The following is an 11,943-nucleotide window of genomic DNA, read 5'->3' as shown; positions in this document are numbered from 1 at the left end:
ATTCTGATAACCCTCTCGATAAGATCTGTTAGGTTTACATGCATATTCTATGTATTAATAAATGTATCCTCGTGTATTAGTACCTGTGTGTGCGCGTTGTTTGAGTTATGTCGCATGGTTGGATTCTAAAGCCATCAAAAGAATTAACTTTATGATTTACTGCTACAATTAATAATTGTCTCAGTAAATGCCCAAACCCTACAGAACTGGTGCCTTCAGAGAGCCACTATGATTACATATTTGGCGTCCCTGAGCCGGTTTTCCCTACACCAAGAAATACTTTTTGTTTTCCACCCAGAAGGCTGCTATTGCATTACACATCTTGTGAAGATTACCAGTTTTGGTAGCTTCTGGGCGTAATTTTCCAAAACCGAAACTAATAACAAAATTATTTAAGATGCACCATGTCCAAAAATTGTAAATCGAGACTAGTATTACTACAGAAGAAAATATTTAACTGAAATATCAATAAGACTATGTAAGTATAAAAAGTAGAACAATTCAATTTATATAACTTTAGTTTTTATTCTTATTAGAAATGGGCTCACACACCGGAAGACACTAACGTTTATCTTTGTTAGAGTATGTGAATAACAGTTTAACCCAAAATGTTTGTAATTTGTGTAAATTGTGATTTTGTTAAAATTGAATAAATCACCTATCAACAATAAGAAATTATTAAGAAAGTAAACATTATTTTATTTCATAAACTATAAAACATGAAGAGAGTTTACAGGTCATATCCTTCGCTTTGTCTTTTAACTTAAGCATTCAGGATCCAAGCCTCTGTGCGGATGGTTGTGTTTCTCTTGTAATAATCAAAAGTTGTTGTTTAGTCCTTTAGTCCTTCAAGAAATCCCGGGTGAGATTCAACAGGTGTCTTCTTCAACAGCCACGACAAGTGTGGAGACGTTCTCTGGATTTCCTGAAGATGATGTTAAATTAGTTCAAATCATTTGTTGTAGTTAACAGAACTAAATGCTTTGGAGGTACATTTAAAACAGCAGAGCAACACTGTAGCACTTCGTGTGTGACTGAACTTAATTGTGTAAACCTGGATCTCACTCAGCAGAAGATTTCGATGTGAGCACAGTAATATAAAGCACTTGGAGATGCCAGGGATTGAACCTGGGACCTCATACATGCAAAGCATGCACTCTACCACTGAGCTACATCACAGACTGAGCTACAGGACACACGCACACATTTTCTGTACAACTCCAGTGATAAAGCTCTGTAAATATTGTAGAAGAACCTAAAGGGGTGAAACAACGCTCCAACCACAGTAATGGTAACAGGAAGGATCGTGTTCTTATTTAATATGTCCTTTTGAGATGCCTTGTCGATGCACACAGGCGTTAAAGCTGAAAAATGTATTTTTAGTGATGTTTGTAAAGTAAGATGGAACATGTTATTTCTATACCAGGAAGAAAGGAGCAGACTCTTAAACTTTAAGAGACAGAAATGACACCTTATCATAGCTAACGTTAATTAAAACAACATCACAACAAAAGAGTCGAGCCTTGAGTGAATCAAATTAGTTTTCATTGGATGTCTGTGTCTTCATAAGTTTGTAGGTGAGAGAGAGGTTTGCGAAAATGTGCAGGTGCTTCTTAGAAGTGTGTTGGTGGAACAGGGGCCTTCCAAATAATTGAGCTGGGTTTGATCACGGCCAGTGCATCCCCAAATCTTTTCAAGATAATCTGTCATCCGGTAACATCTTTTGAAACTAGCATTCGAGGTAGGAAGCGTGTTCTTAAACACCAAAAAATCCAATAAGGAAAAAGCAGACCTCTGGACACAAGATGGCAGTGCGATATTAGAATTCCTGTGTTCTTGACGGATTCAGACTCCTTCTCAGATGTCCTTGCTCGACAACTAACTTTGTAGTTGAGGAAGAGCAGCTCGGAAAATACCCACTCAACAAGTGAGTGCATTGGTTGTAAGGAGCTGTTTTTTTTTCCTCGCAGTAATCATTATTAACCAGAAACAGCAGCACAGAAAGGTCACATTTGTGATTATGTCACTTCTCTGCTTCAGCAAGGTCAATAAAAGACTCTGAAAGTAGTAAAGCAAAACTGAACTCAAAATCATATTAGGAATTCTGAGCGATATCTCCATACAGGTAATCCAACAGAACGTTGAAATATTTGAATATCATCTCTCTGTATATTGCGCTGCTTTTAACCCAGAGTAAAACTATTGGATTGAAGGAATGCTAACCGCTGGGTTAAAATGTATAGTTGTTATTTGGAGAAATCTGTAAACTCGTGATCTTATATGTTTTAAAAGACAGCACAGGAAAAAACAGTGCTGATTATTTTCCGGAGACGGAGCACTGATGACCTATCCGAGCTAATTGATAAAACCCACCCAGTGGATACTCTAGCAGAACGTCAAAGAACATTCACCTTTGTATCCAAAGAAACCACAGGAACAACATCAGGAAGCACAATCAATTCCCCTTTTAAATCTTTCCTGTAAGGTATGCTATGTGAATTCATGAAGTTAATCCTCTGATCTCTTTTGATCACGAACAAAGTACTTCTAATGGAGCGCTATGTTCAAAGATTTAATAAGCTTAACCCCTGCCAACGATTCGGCGTGAAGAATTAAAAGTTTCACAGACAAAAGCAGCTCACCACCACAGCCAATATTAAATGTACTTGCCGGTACACTATCATGTGCACTGCCTCAAAAGTGATCTCGGCAGATGTTGTTCCCTACATAAAGCTGAACGTGCCAAAGAGAATTTCTGTTGAGAAAACAAAATATTTTTTCTGCCTTGATGTCAAGCCTGTCTTTTAGAAAGTCTATCTCTAAACACGTCCCGCAGCCTAACAAAAAGCACTTTTACTGATCGTATTGCAGGTCTTAAAACATTAACATTTGGCAGCAGTGGGATTCAAACCCACGCCCCCAGAGAGACTGGAGCCCAAACTCCAGTGCCTTAGACTGCTCGGCTACACTACCTTCCTCCCCTTGCTGACTTGGACTGGGGGGCTTCAGCTCTTGTCGTCGGATCTAATGATATCATGTGGAAGTGACTGCACCTTCATCTTCTGAGATGCTTTCAATAGCACAAACGCTACTTTCACCGGCCCAAACATAGCAATAACGAAGGAGGTGGGTTTCATCCTTTGTGCTGGTTGTAGGGGCGCAACTCTACGGTGATCTACTGACTTGAAGAGCAAAAATCAAAATCCTCTGCTACTACTATTGCTTTTTTCATAGTTTCTTCAAATCTTTCATTTGAACGTAGATTTTGAAGGATATTGATGATAATACCACATAAGTTGTGGTTTTCTTGTGATCGCCAATTTTATTCAAATAACAGCCTTTTTTACAGTTCCTTGCGTGTTTCACAAGGTATAATAGCCCCCCTCGCATCCTCAGCTAACATATTTTAAAATTACAATAGATTATACAGCATGCATGTTTACATTTATATTAAAATTAAAGTAAATATACAAGAATACATACAGTGCTAACCCAATAATTCTTGTCAGGTTCTCCAACAAATCTGCGTTGTTATTTTAACGTTTCAGCTGAGGGTGCAACAGGAGTATAAATGAATTTTCACACCAGCCATTCAAAGACCAAATTCCATGAGTGAACATTATTTTCTCAGAAGTTACCGACATTGGACTTTGCCGGTGGTATTGAATTATGTCCACAACTGTTGTAGTAGTTCTTTCTTGAAATTCGACACGTGCAAAGCACTCGTAATATCATAGGTGTTAAAGTTCGCTGAGTCTATTCGAGTCATGGTGTGTATCCCTGCCTATCATTGGGAGACGGGTAGCTTTTTTACACTCAGATTCCAATCTTCAATGCTTTGTGGGAGAGATTACATAACTTTCATTTTCTCACATTTTCTGACGACTGTTCCAAAGGGGCACCCTGTCAATTCTGAATACTTTTCAAAAATCTGCCTGCATGTTTGATTATTGTCATTTAATTTCGAAAAAGTTCAATATTGATCATAACTAAAGAAAATAATGATCACGAACAAAAAAGGGATAAAGATGCGAGTCGATCTTGAATCACAGCTGGGTGACACGGGCTTCTGTTCTGATATGGTTGTACGAGAAACAGGAGGAATCGCCAATCTCCTATAGAACATGAGTTGAATCAGGAGTGAGACATTTCATATACTCGTGCATATGTCAACGCCTGACCTACATCGTAAAACTAACATTAAGTTGTCAGAGACATTCATTTATGTACAAACAAGAGACAGACCAAGTAATAATTCTACATTAGTTCAGGTGGGTTAACCTTAACTAACTAATAAACCTATTAATAATTCTACATTAACGTGTCCTACACTGATCAGACTAATTGACATGGTCTGATTCAGAGCCTGTGCAGTTCGTGCTAATTACAACAAGGACAGTTCTGAACCCTCATCACCGAACTGAGCACAAGTTCAGCTGTTCTCCAGTTTTGTTACGCATGGTTTTTCATTGCAATTGAGTTCAGAGCTGGAGCTGATCTCCAGACAGTACAGTGTTTTGGGTAAGTTGTCGAAATTCGCATGAGGCTGCAGACAACTTACCCAAAGTGTTTTCTATAGCTTTCAGGTGGAGTTCATTTATATAAAAGAATGTAAGTGGTATAAACGCAACAAGCCAGACGGCAGGCCAACCTATAATTTTCTGACGCGAGGCCTGACGCGTTATTCATTACGCCACTGACCCTGCTATTGCAGTACTAAAAAAAACACATTTTCTACATTTATGTCTGTTTAAAAATCACTCTAAAAAAGACAAAGGGTTTGTGTGTCGCGCTAAAAATCCTTCGGCTGAGACGTAAAACCGAGGTTCTGACTCTCTGTGATCATTCAGGAGAATGGTGGTGGTGGAGGGGAATCCCCATTACCTGTAAAGCGCATTGAGTGGAGTATCCAGAACAGCGCTATATAAGTGTAAGCAATAATGATTATTATTATAATGTAAAATGCAATAAAAAATAAAAAAATATCAAACTTTGATTCAAAATAGATTAATGTAAAAACTGATAAAGCTAATGCTTTTTTCAGGGCTATATCCACTTTTGTTTTAAAAAGCGAAGTCTGTCGCGATTGTGAAAGTTAGAGAATGAGTACCAGCGGGTGCCTTCATATCGCGAGCGTCAGTCTCGCCCGTAGCTGCGAGAAAGTTAAAAGCGCCCAAATGATCTGTCTTTCGTCAGAGTAATTGCCGGAGCAGTAAGACGCAGAGCACCATCCAGCAGCTGTAGACGATGTTCGGGGAAGAGCTAATTCTATTTTCAGCACAGGGAGTGAGAATGAGCTCAGTCCGGCTCCCAGCAGAATCCATCCTGGTTTGGTTACAGTGCGTCTGAGGCTCTTTGGATCGTAACGTAAAAAAAAAAACAATTGTTCACATCGTGTGACTTCCACGACAGGAAGAGAAGATATCACTTTAAAAAATCAGAACTGAAGATTTGGATCCGGGGTCTCATACTTATAAAATTATTAAAATAATAATTATCAAAATATCAGATTGTGTTTCTGCAACATTTCGTGAACAGTACGCCATTTTTATCTAAAACAGTCACAACGAGGGCTTTACATGCAGTCTGGGGTATTTTCCCCTTTTATATTTTTGCCACTTTATATCGAACCAGTTATACTCCCAGAAGTGCACAGTAGATTGTACTTAATACAAATGTATAATTCACCACTGATATAAACAGATGTGTGCCGTGTTTGCCTTTGTAAGCATTTGTTTAAAAAATAAGTTCACAATACGATAAAAACACAGAAAGCATAAACTTTATAATACAACGATACAAAATCAATACCAAATCATTATGCCAATTAAGTACCTATCCTTTGAAAACAGAGAACACCTTTATATCTACAAAAAACTTGACATTTGTATGTATTTTTGAATTACAAAGCAGACAGTGTAGTCCCTTAATTCAAAGATCAGATCTTGGCCAAAACAAGACAATTCAATTCAATTCAAGGTGCTTTATTAGCATGACCGATGGGTACAATCAGTGTTGCCAAAGCAAATGAAAGTAATGATATTTACATGAAACAAAAACAAAAATAGAAGTAAAATAAAATCAGACGTGGGCTGAATTCGGAACAGGAGCCTCTGCTTCGTCGTTTATTGAGCTTTTGATCAATGTCTGAATGAAACAGATTCGCTTTTTTAACTCTTTGATTAAAGTACACAAAAAGCACCTTCCTTCGAGCCAGCGACCTAAGGATTCCCTGCTGATTCCACTACACTCCTACGCTCTACCAACTGAGCTATAAAAGGGATGTCAGTATGCTCTTTGGCACATACTGCCCAATGTAGTGAAATGTTTCCAACTCGTTTCCTTAGTCTTGTTTACCTTGAATTTAAGCCACGAACCAGGATTCTACTGTATAATCTTCCAGGGATATTATAAAATGTTTGATGGGGCATCAATCATTCCAGGCGGAAATTGACTCCTTTTTTTTCTCGAGGGATCATATTAAACATTTCATTAGTATCGAGAGGAGGATCACCATGAGACACAAAACAAAGAGTTTCTTTCTGTCTTTATTATAAAGTAGCGTTTGTGCTACATTAATAATATTTTCGTGGAAATAAAGAAGTTGTAAATTTTAAAATTTATATTTGAATCGAAATGTGGTTTTGAGTTAAATATTAGCGTGTTCATGTAATTAGTTTGTGTTTGTCATTACTATATATATATTGCCATGTTACTAGAATTTGTAACTGAAGTTTACTAGTTGTGTTTTTTTATGATGATTAGACATTTGTTGATTACAATATTGTATATAATCTATAATTTGAACTACATATTTTTCAGGTGTGAATAATTGTATATTTTAAGAATACATTTCTAAAATAAATCATTGGCTTTATTTACTAGTTTCTACACCTATAAAAATCTTTCTTTGATGTATAATAGACCTTTAACTATATATGTATTATAGTCTTCTAAATTTATCCGTATAATAGAACTCCAATCATTTATGTATAATAAACATATAATCATAGATGTCTAATTGACGTATAACGATATACGTATATTAGAATTTCATTCTAGACCAGTTACGGAGCACATTTACACGTCTAAGGTATGCGTTTAATAGTCGTATATTCTACATCTTTTGCCCACTGGGATGTGCCGATTTTAACTTAGCAAACCAAGATACACATTTTCTAATGAAGCCTTAATTAAAAGACAGTTTGTTTCTCTAAAGCGTGTTATGTAAAAAAAGAGAAAAACGAAAATATATGGATCACAATCTTTCAAAGCTGAAGATTTTACTTTTGAAAAATTGACATTTTATGTATGCAGATGCATTCGCTGGTTTTAGAACTTTGCTGTACTTCCTGAATCATTTTCAGTATTATAAAGTGGGTATAGATTTTTCTTTCAGGTTAGGACGCGAGTGTGTACATGTGTTTGATTTTCGTTTCACTGATTCTCATTGAAGATTTGGGAATTAACGACGAAAGAATCAGTTGCCTCGGAAAGCAGAAGGTTTGGTTCTCAACGATATTGAAGACACGCCCATGTAGAGCAGCGGGTGATGTTTTGTACTATAAAAGACCAAGTGCTTAAAGTGACGTCTGCGTTTACCGTTTAGACTTTTCATCTCGGGCGCACTTTTAGAAAGCAAAGATAGAGCAGTTGTGTTGAATCGCCACATGACAGCTGTCAGCAGAGTGGCGCAGCGGAAGCGTGCTGGGCCCATAACCCAGAGGTCGATGGATCGAAACCATCCTCTGCTATGTAGACTTTATGCATGATTGATAAGCACACCATCAGTTTAATGAAGTGCATTAAAACTGTTTTTTTCTCTCGTGTGTATGCAAGCTTTACACTTAAGGTACTCTTTCATCTTTACCAATAGCAGATGCCCAAGTGTATCTTTGGTTGTTCTGCGATCCTTCATAGTTTCCTCAATTCCTTCAAATGAACATCCATATCAAAGCAATTATGTATATATATATATTACAATTAAGGTACATATTAAAAATATCAACGCACATTTGTATAATGCTCATTTAATAATGATTGTCAAGGATTGTCAAGTTCTCCAACAAATCTGTGTTCTAATTTTAAAATATTTTTGCTAAGGATACAACGGGTGTATAAATGAATTCTCCCAACAGCCAGTTAAAGAAAAATTCCACACGTGAAGATGGTTTTCTTGGACATTGACTTAGGTACTTAATTGTTTACTTGTTGTAGTTGCACACGAGTAAAACACGAAGATTTCCTGCAACATTCAAGAGGGTTTGCGAAGAAATCCCTTCAATTTTAAGCGGAGATTATGTTTACATCATCACAATCTGAAGCGCATCCCTGAGTGCGTTTGACCCACCAGCCCTTTGTTTAACAGCTGCACAAGGACACATTCCCGTTGCTTTTCACAAATCACTGGCATTTTTTGCAGCATTTCTTCTGTCCTGAGAAGCAAGATTTGTATTTTATCTTTCAGAAGTTGTATGAATTTCTTGAAGTTCAGAAACAACTTGTTCCAGAAAAGAAATGAACACTTGCTTCAAAGTAAATCAAGACGTATGTGTCTCTTGCTGTATGTGCTCTTATCTGTCCATCTCTCTCTCCTCTTCTCTCACTCTGGCAGTCTGTGCAGAGTATCTGAAGGAGATGTAATACCACTTGGAAAAGAAGAAAAATTCTCAGGAAAATTCTCAGGCAGAATAAAAAATCATTATTCTCTTCTCAGTCAGATTCACAGCTCAGACTCACACTCAGACAGGATCTCAACTCCGTACTGCTCTCTATCCTCACAATCCAGAACCAGAAGGTATTCAGACAATCAGTGCTGCTACATAAACAATATCAGACAGAACAGCCTGGACTCATGTCACATTTGCCCCTTTTATCCTTCCTCCCAGCCCTCTTGTGACATAAAAGAGCTCCTGGTTCTCCTCTCTGTGAACTGGGCTCAGGGGTCACTGATCTGGCAGTTGTGGGCTCTGATCCAGGTCGAAAGCAAGAAGGTTTTATTAACGCTTTCCAGGACTTCCAGTCCTTCAGTATTACTTTCTTTACTGTATGTCAGCCTCCCAAAATGTTTATAAATGTTTTATAACACATATGAGTGTGGAATTATCTTATTATTTATATATAGTATTTATGTAATAAACACCAATAGTGACACTATGATCAGTATATTGATTATTTGTAGCCGATGGTCCGATGGTCGTGTCTACAATAGTTACCATTTGACCAGTCTGTAGCTCTGAGCAGTGGGACTCAGATCACACAGAAGACCTGTCTGTGTGTGATTCCATACCAGCCCTGGGATTCAGCTACTCTCACAAATGTCTCATAGACCGTCTTATAAATTTACAATTAGATGAAGTCATGTAACAGTTTTACAGATAATTTAAATAATCAGACAGCAGTTTTGGCAGTGGATACATCTCCACATGGGGGAAAGAAACTGAAATATATGTGCTCACTGTAAAGTAGGAAGAGATGGTCAGACAAGCAAAACAACTTTGCAGATAATGTGAAGTGACATTGTTTTATGTCAATCAGCTCACAGATTTCACTTCATGTGCCTTAAGCTGTGCAATTTGTATGGTTGTTGAATGAGATTGATTTCTTCACAAGCCCAGTCAATTGCTAGTGGAGAGCTTGCCGACACACACCTTCATGAAGACTCTCTTTAAGATTTCATTGTCACGTCGCCTCCATTGCATACAATAGTAGCTCCGACACTAAGAGAAAGGATGAGAAATGGCGTTTATCAAGCGATTGCAGTGTTTGTTTGACTGAGGATCCTTGTATGCTGAACTGGCCTCTGAAGAAAGTGTAGTGCAGTAAAACAGAAGGTTTGTGTCACTCAAGATTGTTACAGAACAATACAATTACAATACTTTTATGAGAGTAAATATTACTGGTGCATCACAGTTCTTATAATGGTGAAAACAGGAGCACTTTCTCTACATTTTTGACTGAAGTATTTAAACGGAAAGAAATACTATCACTATGCAATTCATAAATGCAATTGAGCTCCTCTAAATGTTCTAGTCTAATGAAACAATGTATGGAATTAGGTGACAATATCGGAATTCATTCAAATGCACAAGATTAATTTTCAGCAACAAAAAAAGTGCTTGGAAATATTTTACAAGAATGAAACCTTACGTTCACCTTAATAAACATTCACCCTCTACATTAGCAGAGAACAGTAGGACAGAAGGTTAGTGTCACTGGACACTGGGTCAGAGAGGCCAATCTCTTCTCCCTCATTATGCAGGCTTACCCACTCATGATGAACTGTCCTCCAGCGATACTCAGCTGCCATCATCGACTCAGACATGACGTTCATGTACATATCATACCTTAATATGGCACTGCGTTACAATAATTTGATCAAAACAACTGGTGAAAAAAAAAATCAAATATTTCTTTCCTTCTTTTAGTAGATAAAGACTTTGTCCAAAAAAGAAGCATTTATACCTTTACTCTCCTACTAGCCCTTACAAGTCACCCAGTTTTTAATTTAGAGCTGGATTAAAGCTCTAGTCTCTTTGGGGGTGTGAGTTGGAATCCCACTGCTGCCAAATATCTCCAACTATCTCAGTGTTAAGAAGCAAAAAACACACATTTGCTGCAGAAGTAACAGGATAATTTGTGCCATTCAGCCTTATAGCGTGATGTCATTTTCTCATGCTCATTTTTAGATGCTTGTGATCGAATCTATGATTATTATGAGTGTGCCCTCCATAAAGGTAGCACAGATATAACGTGCCAAGTTTTCAGAGAATCATATTAAATACAGGTCAGAAGTGTCTGCTAGGCAGTTCAGCGATTTCAACGGTGTTCTCTGTTGTTTAGGTCCAGAATGACACCCGTTACAACCAGGAAACACACAGTGTCAGGCATCAAAAAGACTTCCCAAAACCCTGATCCTCTCCTTGATCCGGTAATGGCATCCAGACATTTCCTGCAACAAAGCCAGGATACAGTCTTCAACAACACGAGTGAAAGGCTAATTCCCAACCTTTGCAATCCTTTGCAAAGAAGGACCACATGTGCTCAGTGTTAAATGCACTGTTCATTATTATTAATAATAATAATCTTTACATTATATAGTGCCTTTAAAGGTGGCATTTCAAAGCGCTTTACAGAATGAAACCAATAAAGTTAAAAAAATACACAAGATAAGCAGGATGAGAATACACAGTTAGAGGAGACAATAGATGGTGGTATTAAATACAGTAGGAGCAGAGGGGTAAAGAATAGTTCATTAAAGGCTCTTCTAAAGAAGAGGGTTTTGAGTCTGGATTTGAAGGAGTTTAGAGAAGATGACTCTCTGATATCCTTGGGGATAAAGATCCAGAGCTTTGGGGCAAAACAGGAGAAGGCCCTGTCACCCATAGAGTGTAGATGGACTGGGGGACAGATAGGAGACCAGAATTAGAAGAGCAAAGGTTGTGAGGTGGGGAGTAGGGCGATAACCCAGACAGGTACTGAGTTGCCAACCCATGGAAAGCCTTATAGGTGAGCATGAGGATTTTGAAGTTGACAGGAAGCCAGTGCAAGGAGTCCAGGACAGGAGTAATGTGATCACAGTCCAGTGCTAATTTCTTTCTTGTGGCTGCTGGTTCATTTTCGACTGTGGACTCTTAAGAAGTCCTTTATTTGACTTGATCAACACCAATCCCTAGAGGATTTCGAAAGGTTGAATCAAAATGATACATGACTCTGGTGGGACTCGAACCCACAACCTTTGAATGACTTCATTCTATCAAGCCCTAGAAGTCCAATGCACTCTCATGGTTTTTAGTGAGACATCTTAACCAGCTAAGCCTCGGCGCCAAACCTGCTAAATGTTATCCACAACTTCAAACACCTGTTAGAAACGGGCAACTGCAGTGTTATGCCTGCTGGCTCAACAGATAATCCTTTTCGAAGTTTAAGGAGAGGATTTCTTTG

At 37.9% G+C, this 11,943-nt stretch overlaps 1 non-coding gene across 1 annotated transcript; it reads right to left on the bottom strand.

Annotated features, from left to right (window-relative positions):
* Nucleotides 1-1,107: 1,107 nt before the first annotated feature.
* Nucleotides 1,108-1,178, bottom strand: trnaa-ugc (transfer RNA alanine (anticodon UGC)). Its single transcript has one exon. It is a non-coding gene; the product is annotated as a tRNA-Ala (tRNA).
* Between the last annotated feature and the right edge of the window lie 10,765 nt (nt 1,179-11,943).

Source organism: Atractosteus spatula, chromosome 10, assembly GCF_055471065.1.
Source record: "Atractosteus spatula isolate fAtrSpa1 chromosome 10, fAtrSpa1.hap1, whole genome shotgun sequence".
Classification (NCBI taxonomy): Eukaryota; Metazoa; Chordata; class Actinopteri; order Semionotiformes; family Lepisosteidae; genus Atractosteus; species Atractosteus spatula.
This window is presented reverse-complemented; position numbering and strand designations above follow the sequence as displayed.